Consider the following 12042-nt stretch of genomic DNA (forward strand, 5'->3'; position numbering starts at 1 on the left):
TAAGCAACAGTACATGTGAAAAAGACTTAGGTATACTAATAGATCATAGACTGAACATGAGTCAACAGTGTGATGCAGCAGCAAAAAAGGCAAATACAATTCTGGGATGTATTAACAGAAGCATACAGTCTAGATCACGTGAAGTCATTATCGGTCTTTACTCCTCTTTGGTCAGACCTCATCTGGAATACTGTGTACAGTTTTGGGCACCACATTTTAAAAAAGACATAGACAAACTGGAGCAAGTTCAGAGAAGAGCGACCAGAATGGTGACTGGTCTGCAAACCATGTCCTATGAGGAACGGTTGCAGGATTTGGGAATGTTTAGCTTGCAAAAAAGAAGACTGAGAGGAGACTTAATAGCTGTCTACAAATATGTCAAGGGCTGTCACATTGTAGAAGGATCATCTTTATTCTCATTTGCACAAGGAAAGACTAGAAGCAATGGGATGAAACTAAATGGGAGGAGACACAGATTAGATATTAGAAAAAACTTTTTGACAGTTAGGGTGATTAATGAGTGGAACAGGCTGCCACGAGAGGTGGTGAGTTCCCCTTCAATGGACGTCTTCAAACAGAGGCTGGACAGACATCTGTCTGAGATGATCTAGTGAATCCTGCTTTGAGCAGGGGGTTGGACCAGATGACCCAGGAGGTCCCTTCCAACTCTACCATTCTATGATTCTATGATTCTATGATTCTAGTATCTGTTCTTATCAGTTTAATATCTGATACGTCCCCTATCTGGGGACCATATATTAAATGGATTTTTAGAGCAGGGAGATGGAAAAAGAGCTTGCTCTGTCCACTCCACGCATTGACCTGGTATTGCAGTATCTCCAGGACCGGTGCACCCCTTCTTTAATGCAGTTTCTAAAATCAGAAAGAATTGAATTCAATGTTTTTTGTTCATTTTGCTTGTTTGTCGGATTTTGGGATGGACTCTTTGGCTTTGCTTTTCTTCTCCTCATTGGATTTTTCATGTTCAAAGTTGCAGAAGCCAGATTACAAGCTCATTTTGGTTCAACTTCAGCAACTGTGCATTGCATTGCCATGTAATGTGATGCAATGCTATCTTTCTAGCTCTCCCTTTTTACTTCCTTTTGGATAAACAGACATATTAGGCAAGCATTTTGGAGCTTTCACCTAAATAACTACAGGTGGTGAGATAAGCTGCACAATATAATTGACCTTTCAGTATATTGTTGCACACACACCATCTATTTAGCAAATGCCCTTGTTATCAACAGCAGCCTTTTAAACTCACCTGAGCTAACAGGTATGTGCGCTGGTTACTCTGCTGCGCTTAAAATTTCTTTTTTGGTTTGCTACAATGCCTTTTCTGAAACGTTGTCTCCCTCTGCTGGAACACTGACTTCTTTCATTTAATGCCTGCAGACTATAAAAGAGAACCCAACCCAAAAAGTTTGGTTGATTAGTCTGTGGCATTCTGTTAAACTGTTGCTTATGGCGGTCTCTGTGAGCTTCTCAGCGACATTCAGCCAGCCAGGTATCCTGCCTGCAGTAGATGGAATGTGGCAATGGAACGCTGGCTGCGCGTGTCATAATAGGCTCTGAGCCTTTATATACCTGTGCACAGCAGCAGCCACCTTCAGTCTGCTGCTGGACAGCCAGCAGCAGCAGCAGCAGGAGAGGTATGTAATCAGGAGCCCTCCTGCTAAGGGTAGACAGCTGCTCGTTCCACCCCACCCCCCGCCTTAATTGGTTCTCCTCCCTTCCAACGGTGTTGAGGCGGGTGGGAACAGCAGGGGGTGAAGGTGCTGTGTTTAAAGAGGTGGAGTTATGCAGATCTAAAACGCGTGGATTGCAGCAGCAGCAAGCCGAAAAGTGCAGGCATGTAAGGGATCTAGAGGTTGACAACATGTCTTCTTAACGGGAGTCCAGGAGCTCATCTCCACAAATGGACTTTTCAGGATCCTTGGGTGGCTCCGTAGTTTGAAACCAATTCTGGTTATCGCTTCTCGGCCTTTTGGCTAAGATCAAGTGTAGTATCTGTTCTTATCAGTTTAATATCTGATACGTCCCCTATCTGGGGACCATATATTAAATGGATTTTTAGAACAGGGAGATGGAAAAAGAGCTTGCTCTGTCCACTCCACGCATTGACCTGGTATTGCAGTATCTCCAGGACCGGTGCACCCCTTCTTTAATGCAGTTTCTAAAATCAGAAAGAATTGAATTCAATGTTTTTTGTTCATTTTGCTTGTTTGTCGGATTTTAGGATGGACTCTTTGGCTTTGCTTTTCTTCTCCTCATTGGATTTTTCATGTTCAAAGTTGCAGAAGCCAGATTACAAGCTCATTTTGGTTCAACTTCAGCAACTGTGCATTGCATTGCCATGTAATGTGATGCAATGCTATCTTTCTAGCTCTCCCTTTTTACTTCCTTTTGGATAAATAGACATATTAGGCAAGCATTTTGGAGCTTTCACCTAAATAACTACAGGTGGTGAGATAAGCTGCACAATATAATTGACCTTTCAGTATATTGTTGCACACACACCATCTATTTAGCAAATGCCCTTGTTATCAACAGCAGCCTTTTAAACTCACCTGAGCTAACAGGTATGTGCGCTGGTTACTCTGCTGCGCTTAAAATTTCTTTTTTGGTTTGCTACAATGCCTTTTCTGAAACGTTGTCTCCCTCTGCTGGAACACTGACTTCTTTCATTTAATGCCTGCAGACTATAAAAGAGAACCCAACCCAAAAAGTTTGGTTGATTAGTCTGTGGCATTCTGTTAAACTGTTGCTTATGGCGGTCTCTGTGAGCTTCTCAGCGACATTCAGCCAGCCAGGTATCCTGCCTGCAGTAGATGGAATGTGGCAATGGAACGCTGGCTGCGCGTGTCATAATAGGCTCTGAGCCTTTATATACCTGTGCACAGCAGCAGCCACCTTCAGTCTGCTGCTGGACAGCCAGCAGCAGCAGCAGGAGAGGTATGTAATCAGGAGCCCTCCTGCTAAGGGTAGACAGCTGCTCGTTCCACCCCACCCCCCGCCTTAATTGGTTCTCCTCCCTTCCAACGGTGTTGAGGCGGGTGGGAACAGCAGGGGGTGAAGGTGCTGTGTTTAAAGAGGTGGAGTTATGCAGATCTAAAACGCGTGGATTGCAGCAGCAGCAAGCCGAAAAGTGCAGGCATGTAAGGGATCTAGAGGTTGACAACATGTCTTCTTAACGGGAGTCCAGGAGCTCATCTCCACAAATGGACTTTTCAGGATCCTTGGGTGGCTCCGTAGTTTGAAACCAATTCTGGTTATCGCTTCTCGGCCTTTTGGCTAAGATCAAGTGTAGTATCTGTTCTTATCAGTTTAATATCTGATACGTCCCCTATCTGGGGACCATATATTAAATGGATTTTTAGAACAGGGAGATGGAAAAAGAGCTTGCTCTGTCCACTCCACGCATTGACCTGGTATTGCAGTATCTCCAGGACCGGTGCACCCCTTCTTTAATGCAGTTTCTAAAATCAGAAAGAATTGAATTCAATGTTTTTTGTTCATTTTGCTTGTTTGTCGGATTTTGGGATGGACTCTTTGGCTTTGCTTTTCTTCTCCTCATTGGATTTTTCATGTTCAAAGTTGCAGAAGCCAGATTACAAGCTCATTTTGGTTCAACTTCAGCAACTGTGCATTGCATTGCCATGTAATGTGATGCAATGCTATCTTTCTAGCTCTCCCTTTTTACTTCCTTTTGGATAAACAGACATATTAGGCAAGCATTTTGGAGCTTTCACCTAAATAACTACAGGTGGTGAGATAAGCTGCACAATATAATTGACCTTTCAGTATATTGTTGCACACACACCATCTATTTAGCAAATGCCCTTGTTATCAACAGCAGCCTTTTAAACTCACCTGAGCTAACAGGTATGTGCGCTGGTTACTCTGCTGCACTTAAAATTTCTTTTTTGGTTTGCTACAATGCCTTTTCTGAAACGTTGTCTCCCTCTGCTGGAACACTGACTTCTTTCATTTAATGCCTGCAGACTATAAAAGAGAACCCAACCCAAAAAGTTTGGTTGATTAGTCTGTGGCATTCTGTTAAACTGTTGCTTATGGCGGTCTCTGTGAGCTTCTCAGCGACATTCAGCCAGCCAGGTATCCTGCCTGCAGTAGATGGAATGTGGCAATGGAACGCTGGCTGCGCGTGTCATAATAGGCTCTGAGCCTTTATATACCTGTGCACAGCAGCAGCCACCTTCAGTCTGCTGCTGGACAGCCAGCAGCAGCAGCAGCAGGAGAGGTATGTAATCAGGAGCCCTCCTGCTAAGGGTAGACAGCTGCTCGTTCCACCCCACCCCCCGCCTTAATTGGTTCTCCTCCCTTCCAACGGTGTTGAGGCGGGTGGGAACAGCAGGGGGTGAAGGTGCTGTGTTTAAAGAGGTGGAGTTATGCAGATCTAAAACGCGTGGATTGCAGCAGCAGCAAGCCGAAAAGTGCAGGCATGTAAGGGATCTAGAGGTTGACAACATGTCTTCTTAACGGGAGTCCAGGAGCTCATCTCCACAAATGGACTTTTCAGGATCCTTGGGTGGCTCCGTAGTTTGAAACCAATTCTGGTTATCGCTTCTCGGCCTTTTGGCTAAGATCAAGTGTAGTATCTGTTCTTATCAGTTTAATATCTGATACGTCCCCTATCTGGGGACCATATATTAAATGGATTTTTAGAACAGGGAGATGGAAAAAGAGCTTGCTCTGTCCACTCCACGCATTGATCTGGTATTGCAGTATCTCCAGGACCGGTGCACCCCTTCTTTAATGCAGTTTCTAAAATCAGAAAGAATTGAATTCAATGTTTTTTGTTCATTTTGCTTGTTTGTCGGATTTTGGGATGGACTCTTTGGCTTTGCTTTTCTTCTCCTCATTGGATTTTTCATGTTCAAAGTTGCAGAAGCCAGATTACAAGCTCATTTTGGTTCAACTTCAGCAACTGTGCATTGCATTGCCATGTAATGTGATGCAATGCTATCTTTCTAGCTCTCCCTTTTTACTTCCTTTTGGATAAATAGACATATTAGGCAAGCATTTTGGAGCTTTCACCTAAATAACTACAGGTGGTGAGATAAGCTGCACAATATAATTGACCTTTCAGTATATTGTTGCACACACACCATCTATTTAGCAAATGCCCTTGTTATCAACAGCAGCCTTTTAAACTCACCTGAGCTAACAGGTATGTGCGCTGGTTACTCTGCTGCGCTTAAAATTTCTTTTTTGGTTTGCTACAATGCCTTTTCTGAAACGTTGTCTCCCTCTGCTGGAACACTGACTTCTTTCATTTAATGCCTGCAGACTATAAAAGAGAACCCAACCCAAAAAGTTTGGTTGATTAGTCTGTGGCATTCTGTTAAACTGTTGCTTATGGCGGTCTCTGTGAGCTTCTCAGCGACATTCAGCCAGCCAGGTATCCTGCCTGCAGTAGATGGAATGTGGCAATGGAACGCTGGCTGCGCGTGTCATAATAGGCTCTGAGCCTTTATATACCTGTGCACAGCAGCAGCCACCTTCAGTCTGCTGCTGGACAGCCAGCAGCAGCAGCAGGAGAGGTATGTAATCAGGAGCCCTCCTGCTAAGGGTAGACAGCTGCTCGTTCCACCCCACCCCCCGCCTTAATTGGTTCTCCTCCCTTCCAACGGTGTTGAGGCGGGTGGGAACAGCAGGGGGTGAAGGTGCTGTGTTTAAAGAGGTGGAGTTATGCAGATCTAAAACGCGTGGATTGCAGCAGCAGCAAGCCGAAAAGTGCAGGCATGTAAGGGATCTAGAGGTTGACAACATGTCTTCTTAACGGGAGTCCAGGAGCTCATCTCCACAAATGGACTTTTCAGGATCCTTGGGTGGCTCCGTAGTTTGAAACCAATTCTGGTTATCGCTTCTCGGCCTTTTGGCTAAGATCAAGTGTAGTATCTGTTCTTATCAGTTTAATATCTGATACGTCCCCTATCTGGGGACCATATATTAAATGGATTTTTAGAACAGGGAGATGGAAAAAGAGCTTGCTCTGTCCACTCCACGCATTGACCTGGTATTGCAGTATCTCCAGGACCGGTGCACCCCTTCTTTAATGCAGTTTCTAAAATCAGAAAGAATTGAATTCAATGTTTTTTGTTCATTTTGCTTGTTTGTCGGATTTTGGGATGGACTCTTTGGCTTTGCTTTTCTTCTCCTCATTGGATTTTTCATGTTCAAAGTTGCAGAAGCCAGATTACAAGCTCATTTTGGTTCAACTTCAGCAACTGTGCATTGCATTGCCATGTAATGTGATGCAATGCTATCTTTCTAGCTCTCCCTTTTTACTTCCTTTTGGATAAACAGACATATTAGGCAAGCATTTTGGAGCTTTCACCTAAATAACTACAGGTGGTGAGATAAGCTGCACAATATAATTGACCTTTCAGTATATTGTTGCACACACACCATCTATTAAGCAAATGCCCTTGTTATCAACAGCAGCCTTTTAAACTCACCTGAGCTAACAGGTATGTGCGCTGGTTACTCTGCTGCGCTTAAAATTTCTTTTTTGGTTTGCTACAATGCCTTTTCTGAAACGTTGTCTCCCTCTGCTGGAACACTGACTTCTTTCATTTAATGCCTGCAGACTATAAAAGAGAACCCAACCCAAAAAGTTTGGTTGATTAGTCTGTGGCATTCTGTTAAACTGTTGCTTATGGCGGTCTCTGTGAGCTTCTCAGCGACATTCAGCCAGCCAGGTATCCTGCCTGCAGTAGATGGAATGTGGCAATGGAACGCTGGCTGCGCGTGTCATAATAGGCTCTGAGCCTTTATATACCTGTGCACAGCAGCAGCCACCTTCAGTCTGCTGCTGGACAGCCAGCAGCAGCAGCAGGAGAGGTATGTAATCAGGAGCCCTCCTGCTAAGGGTAGACAGCTGCTCGTTCCACCCCACCCCCCGCCTTAATTGGTTCTCCTCCCTTCCAACGGTGTTGAGGCGGGTGGGAACAGCAGGGGGTGAAGGTGCTGTGTTTAAAGAGGTGGAGTTATGCAGATCTAAAACGCGTGGATTGCAGCAGCAGCAAGCCGAAAAGTGCAGGCATGTAAGGGATCTAGAGGTTGACAACATGTCTTCTTAACGGGAGTCCAGGAGCTCATCTCCACAAATGGACTTTTCAGGATCCTTGGGTGGCTCCGTAGTTTGAAACCAATTCTGGTTATCGCTTCTCGGCCTTTTGGCTAAGATCAAGTGTAGTATCTGTTCTTATCAGTTTAATATCTGATACGTCCCCTATCTGGGGACCATATATTAAATGGATTTTTAGAACAGGGAGATGGAAAAAGAGCTTGCTCTGTCCACTCCACGCATTGACCTGGTATTGCAGTATCTCCAGGACCGGTGCACCCCTTCTTTAATGCAGTTTCTAAAATCAGAAAGAATTGAATTCAATGTTTTTTGTTCATTTTGCTTGTTTGTCGGATTTTGGGATGGACTCTTTGGCTTTGCTTTTCTTCTCCTCATTGGATTTTTCATGTTCAAAGTTGCAGAAGCCAGATTACAAGCTCATTTTGGTTCAACTTCAGCAACTGTGCATTGCATTGCCATGTAATGTGATGCAATGCTATCTTTCTAGCTCTCCCTTTTTACTTCCTTTTGGATAAACAGACATATTAGGCAAGCATTTTGGAGCTTTCACCTAAATAACTACAGGTGGTGAGATAAGCTGCACAATATAATTGACCTTTCAGTATATTGTTGCACACACACCATCTATTAAGCAAATGCCCTTGTTATCAACAGCAGCCTTTTAAACTCACCTGAGCTAACAGGTATGTGCGCTGGTTACTCTGCTGCGCTTAAAATTTCTTTTTTGGTTTGCTACAATGCCTTTTCTGAAACGTTGTCTCCCTCTGCTGGAACACTGACTTCTTTCATTTAATGCCTGCAGACTATAAAAGAGAACCCAACCCAAAAAGTTTGGTTGATTAGTCTGTGGCATTCTGTTAAACTGTTGCTTATGGCGGTCTCTGTGAGCTTCTCAGCGACATTCAGCCAGCCAGGTATCCTGCCTGCAGTAGATGGAATGTGGCAATGGAACGCTGGCTGCGCGTGTCATAATAGGCTCTGAGCCTTTATATACCTGTGCACAGCAGCAGCCACCTTCAGTCTGCTGCTGGACAGCCAGCAGCAGCAGCAGCAGGAGAGGTATGTAATCAGGAGCCCTCCTGCTAAGGGTAGACAGCTGCTCGTTCCACCCCACCCCCCGCCTTAATTGGTTCTCCTCCCTTCCAACGGTGTTGAGGCGGGTGGGAACAGCAGGGGGTGAAGGTGCTGTGTTTAAAGAGGTGGAGTTATGCAGATCTAAAACGCGTGGATTGCAGCAGCAGCAAGCCGAAAAGTGCAGGCATGTAAGGGATCTAGAGGTTGACAACATGTCTTCTTAACGGGAGTCCAGGAGCTCATCTCCACAAATGGACTTTTCAGGATCCTTGGGTGGCTCCGTAGTTTGAAACCAATTCTGGTTATCGCTTCTCGGCCTTTTGGCTAAGATCAAGTGTAGTATCTGTTCTTATCAGTTTAATATCTGATACGTCCCCTATCTGGGGACCATATATTAAATGGATTTTTAGAACAGGGAGATGGAAAAAGAGCTTGCTCTGTCCACTCCACGCATTGACCTGGTATTGCAGTATCTCCAGGACCGGTGCACCCCTTCTTTAATGCAGTTTCTAAAATCAGAAAGAATTGAATTCAATGTTTTTTGTTCATTTTGCTTGTTTGTCGGATTTTGGGATGGACTCTTTGGCTTTGCTTTTCTTCTCCTCATTGGATTTTTCATGTTCAAAGTTGCAGAAGCCAGATTACAAGCTCATTTTGGTTCAACTTCAGCAACTGTGCATTGCATTGCCATGTAATGTGATGCAATGCTATCTTTCTAGCTCTCCCTTTTTACTTCCTTTTGGATAAACAGACATATTAGGCAAGCATTTTGGAGCTTTCACCTAAATAACTACAGGTGGTGAGATAAGCTGCACAATATAATTGACCTTTCAGTATATTGTTGCACACACACCATCTATTTAGCAAATGCCCTTGTTATCAACAGCAGCCTTTTAAACTCACCTGAGCTAACAGGTATGTGCGCTGGTTACTCTGCTGCGCTTAAAATTTCTTTTTTGGTTTGCTACAATGCCTTTTCTGAAACGTTGTCTCCCTCTGCTGGAACACTGACTTCTTTCATTTAATGCCTGCAGACTATAAAAGAGAACCCAACCCAAAAAGTTTGGTTGATTAGTCTGTGGCATTCTGTTAAACTGTTGCTTATGGCGGTCTCTGTGAGCTTCTCAGCGACATTCAGCCAGCCAGGTATCCTGCCTGCAGTAGATGGAATGTGGCAATGGAACGCTGGCTGCGCGTGTCATAATAGGCTCTGAGCCTTTATATACCTGTGCACAGCAGCAGCCACCTTCAGTCTGCTGCTGGACAGCCAGCAGCAGCAGCAGCAGGAGAGGTATGTAATCAGGAGCCCTCCTGCTAAGGGTAGACAGCTGCTCGTTCCACCCCACCCCCCGCCTTAATTGGTTCTCCTCCCTTCCAACGGTGTTGAGGCGGGTGGGAACAGCAGGGGGTGAAGGTGCTGTGTTTAAAGAGGTGGAGTTATGCAGATCTAAAACGCGTGGATTGCAGCAGCAGCAAGCCGAAAAGTGCAGGCATGTAAGGGATCTAGAGGTTGACAACATGTCTTCTTAACGGGAGTCCAGGAGCTCATCTCCACAAATGGACTTTTCAGGATCCTTGGGTGGCTCCGTAGTTTGAAACCAATTCTGGTTATCGCTTCTCGGCCTTTTGGCTAAGATCAAGTGTAGTATCTGTTCTTATCAGTTTAATATCTGATACGTCCCCTATCTGGGGACCATATATTAAATGGATTTTTAGAACAGGGAGATGGAAAAAGAGCTTGCTCTGTCCACTCCACGCATTGACCTGGTATTGCAGTATCTCCAGGACCGGTGCACCCCTTCTTTAATGCAGTTTCTAAAATCAGAAAGAATTGAATTCAATGTTTTTTGTTCATTTTGCTTGTTTGTCGGAATTTGGGATGGACTCTTTGGCTTTGCTTTTCTTCTCCTCATTGGATTTTTCATGTTCAAAGTTGCAGAAGCCAGATTACAAGCTCATTTTGGTTCAACTTCAGCAACTGTGCATTGCATTGCCATGTAATGTGATGCAATGCTATCTTTCTAGCTCTCCCTTTTTACTTCCTTTTGGATAAACAGACATATTAGGCAAGCATTTTGGAGCTTTCACCTAAATAACTACAGGTGGTGAGATAAGCTGCACAATATAATTGACCTTTCAGTATATTGTTGCACACACACCATCTATTTAGCAAATGCCCTTGTTATCAACAGCAGCCTTTTAAACTCACCTGAGCTAACAGGTATGTGCGCTGGTTATTCTGCTGCGCTTAAAATTTCTTTTTTGGTTTGCTACAATGCCTTTTCTGAAACGTTGTCTCCCTCTGCTGGAACACTGACTTCTTTCATTTAATGCCTGCAGACTATAAAAGAGAACCCAACCCAAAAAGTTTGGTTGATTAGTCTGTGGCATTCTGTTAAACTGTTGCTTATGGCGGTCTCTGTGAGCTTCTCAGCGACATTCAGCCAGCCAGGTATCCTGCCTGCAGTAGATGGAATGTGGCAATGGAACGCTGGCTGCGCGTGTCATAATAGGCTCTGAGCCTTTATATACCTGTGCACAGCAGCAGCCACCTTCAGTCTGCTGCTGGACAGCCAGCTGCAGCAGGAGAGGTATGTAATCAGGAGCCCTCCTGCTAAGGGTAGACAGCTGCTCGTTCCACCCCACCCCCCGCCTTAATTGGTTCTCCTCCCTTCCAACGGTGTTGAGGCGGGTGGGAACAGCAGGGGGTGAAGGTGCTGTGTTTAAAGAGGTGGAGTTATGCAGATCTAAAACGCGTGGATTGCAGCAGCAGCAAGCCGAAAAGTGCAGGCATGTAAGGGATCTAGAGGTTGACAACATGTCTTCTTAACGGGAGTCCAGGAGCTCATCTCCACAAATGGACTTTTCAGGATCCTTGGGTGGCTCCGTAGTTTGAAACCAATTCTGGTTATCGCTTCTCGGCCTTTTGGCTAAGATCAAGTGTAGTATCTGTTCTTATCAGTTTAATATCTGATACGTCCCCTATCTGGGGACCATATATTAAATGGATTTTTAGAACAGGGAGATGGAAAAAGAGCTTGCTCTGTCCACTCCACGCATTGACCTGGTATTGCAGTATCTCCAGGACCGGTGCACCCCTTCTTTAATGCAGTTTCTAAAATCAGAAAGAATTGAATTCAATGTTTTTTGTTCATTTTGCTTGTTTGTCGGATTTTGGGATGGACTCTTTGGCTTTGCTTTTCTTCTCCTCATTGGATTTTTCATGTTCAAAGTTGCAGAAGCCAGATTACAAGCTCATTTTGGTTCAACTTCAGCAACTGTGCATTGCATTGCCATGTAATGTGATGCAATGCTATCTTTCTAGCTCTCCCTTTTTACTTCCTTTTGGATAAACAGACATATTAGGCAAGCATTTTGGAGCTTTCACCTAAATAACTACAGGTGGTGAGATAAGCTGCACAATATAATTGACCTTTCAGTATATTGTTGCACACACACCATCTATTTAGCAAATGCCCTTGTTATCAACAGCAGCCTTTTAAACTCACCTGAGCTAACAGGTATGTGCGCTGGTTACTCTGCTGCGCTTAAAATTTCTTTTTTGGTTTGCTACAATGCCTTTTCTGAAACGTTGTCTCCCTCTGCTGGAACACTGACTTCTTTCATTTAATGCCTGCAGACTATAAAAGAGAACCCAACCCAAAAAGTTTGGTTGATTAGTCTGTGGCATTCTGTTAAACTGTTGCTTATGGCGGTCTCTGTGAGCTTCTCAGCGACATTCAGCCAGCCAGGTATCCTGCCTGCAGTAGATGGAATGTGGCAATGGAACGCTGGCTGCGCGTGTCATAATAGGCTCTGAGCCTTTATATACCTGTGCACAGCAGCAGCCA

General features: G+C 44.5%; 9 non-coding genes across 9 annotated transcripts; all 9 read left to right on the forward strand.

Annotated features, from left to right (window-relative positions):
* The first annotated feature begins 677 nt into the window (after positions 1-677).
* LOC141150172 (U2 spliceosomal RNA) lies at positions 678-859 on the forward strand. The gene has a single exon (XR_012246438.1). It is a non-coding gene; the product is annotated as a U2 spliceosomal RNA (small nuclear RNA).
* A 1115-nt stretch (positions 860-1974) lies between these two features.
* LOC141274403 (U2 spliceosomal RNA) lies at positions 1975-2165 on the forward strand. Its single transcript, XR_012322680.1, has one exon. It is a non-coding gene; the product is annotated as a U2 spliceosomal RNA (small nuclear RNA).
* Positions 2166-3277: 1112 nt separating this feature from the next.
* On the forward strand, positions 3278-3468 carry LOC141274404 (U2 spliceosomal RNA). Its single transcript, XR_012322681.1, has one exon. It is a non-coding gene; the product is annotated as a U2 spliceosomal RNA (small nuclear RNA).
* Positions 3469-4583: 1115 nt separating this feature from the next.
* Positions 4584-4774, forward strand: LOC141149611 (U2 spliceosomal RNA). Its single transcript, XR_012245902.1, has one exon. It is a non-coding gene; the product is annotated as a U2 spliceosomal RNA (small nuclear RNA).
* Positions 4775-5886: 1112 nt separating this feature from the next.
* On the forward strand, positions 5887-6077 carry LOC141274405 (U2 spliceosomal RNA). The gene has a single exon (XR_012322682.1). It is a non-coding gene; the product is annotated as a U2 spliceosomal RNA (small nuclear RNA).
* A 1112-nt stretch (positions 6078-7189) lies between these two features.
* Positions 7190-7380, forward strand: LOC141274406 (U2 spliceosomal RNA). Its single transcript, XR_012322683.1, has one exon. It is a non-coding gene; the product is annotated as a U2 spliceosomal RNA (small nuclear RNA).
* Positions 7381-8495: 1115 nt separating this feature from the next.
* On the forward strand, positions 8496-8686 carry LOC141274407 (U2 spliceosomal RNA). Its single transcript, XR_012322684.1, has one exon. It is a non-coding gene; the product is annotated as a U2 spliceosomal RNA (small nuclear RNA).
* A 1115-nt stretch (positions 8687-9801) lies between these two features.
* LOC141274408 (U2 spliceosomal RNA) lies at positions 9802-9992 on the forward strand. Its single transcript, XR_012322685.1, has one exon. It is a non-coding gene; the product is annotated as a U2 spliceosomal RNA (small nuclear RNA).
* Positions 9993-11101: 1109 nt separating this feature from the next.
* LOC141274409 (U2 spliceosomal RNA) lies at positions 11102-11292 on the forward strand. The gene has a single exon (XR_012322686.1). It is a non-coding gene; the product is annotated as a U2 spliceosomal RNA (small nuclear RNA).
* Positions 11293-12042: the final 750 nt, after the last annotated feature.

Source organism: Phyllobates terribilis, unplaced genomic scaffold (genome assembly GCF_046119375.1).
Source record: "Phyllobates terribilis strain yellow unplaced genomic scaffold, ASM4611937v1 Scaffold_5__5_contigs__length_657084704, whole genome shotgun sequence".
In the NCBI taxonomy this organism is placed as follows: domain Eukaryota; kingdom Metazoa; phylum Chordata; class Amphibia; order Anura; family Dendrobatidae; genus Phyllobates; species Phyllobates terribilis.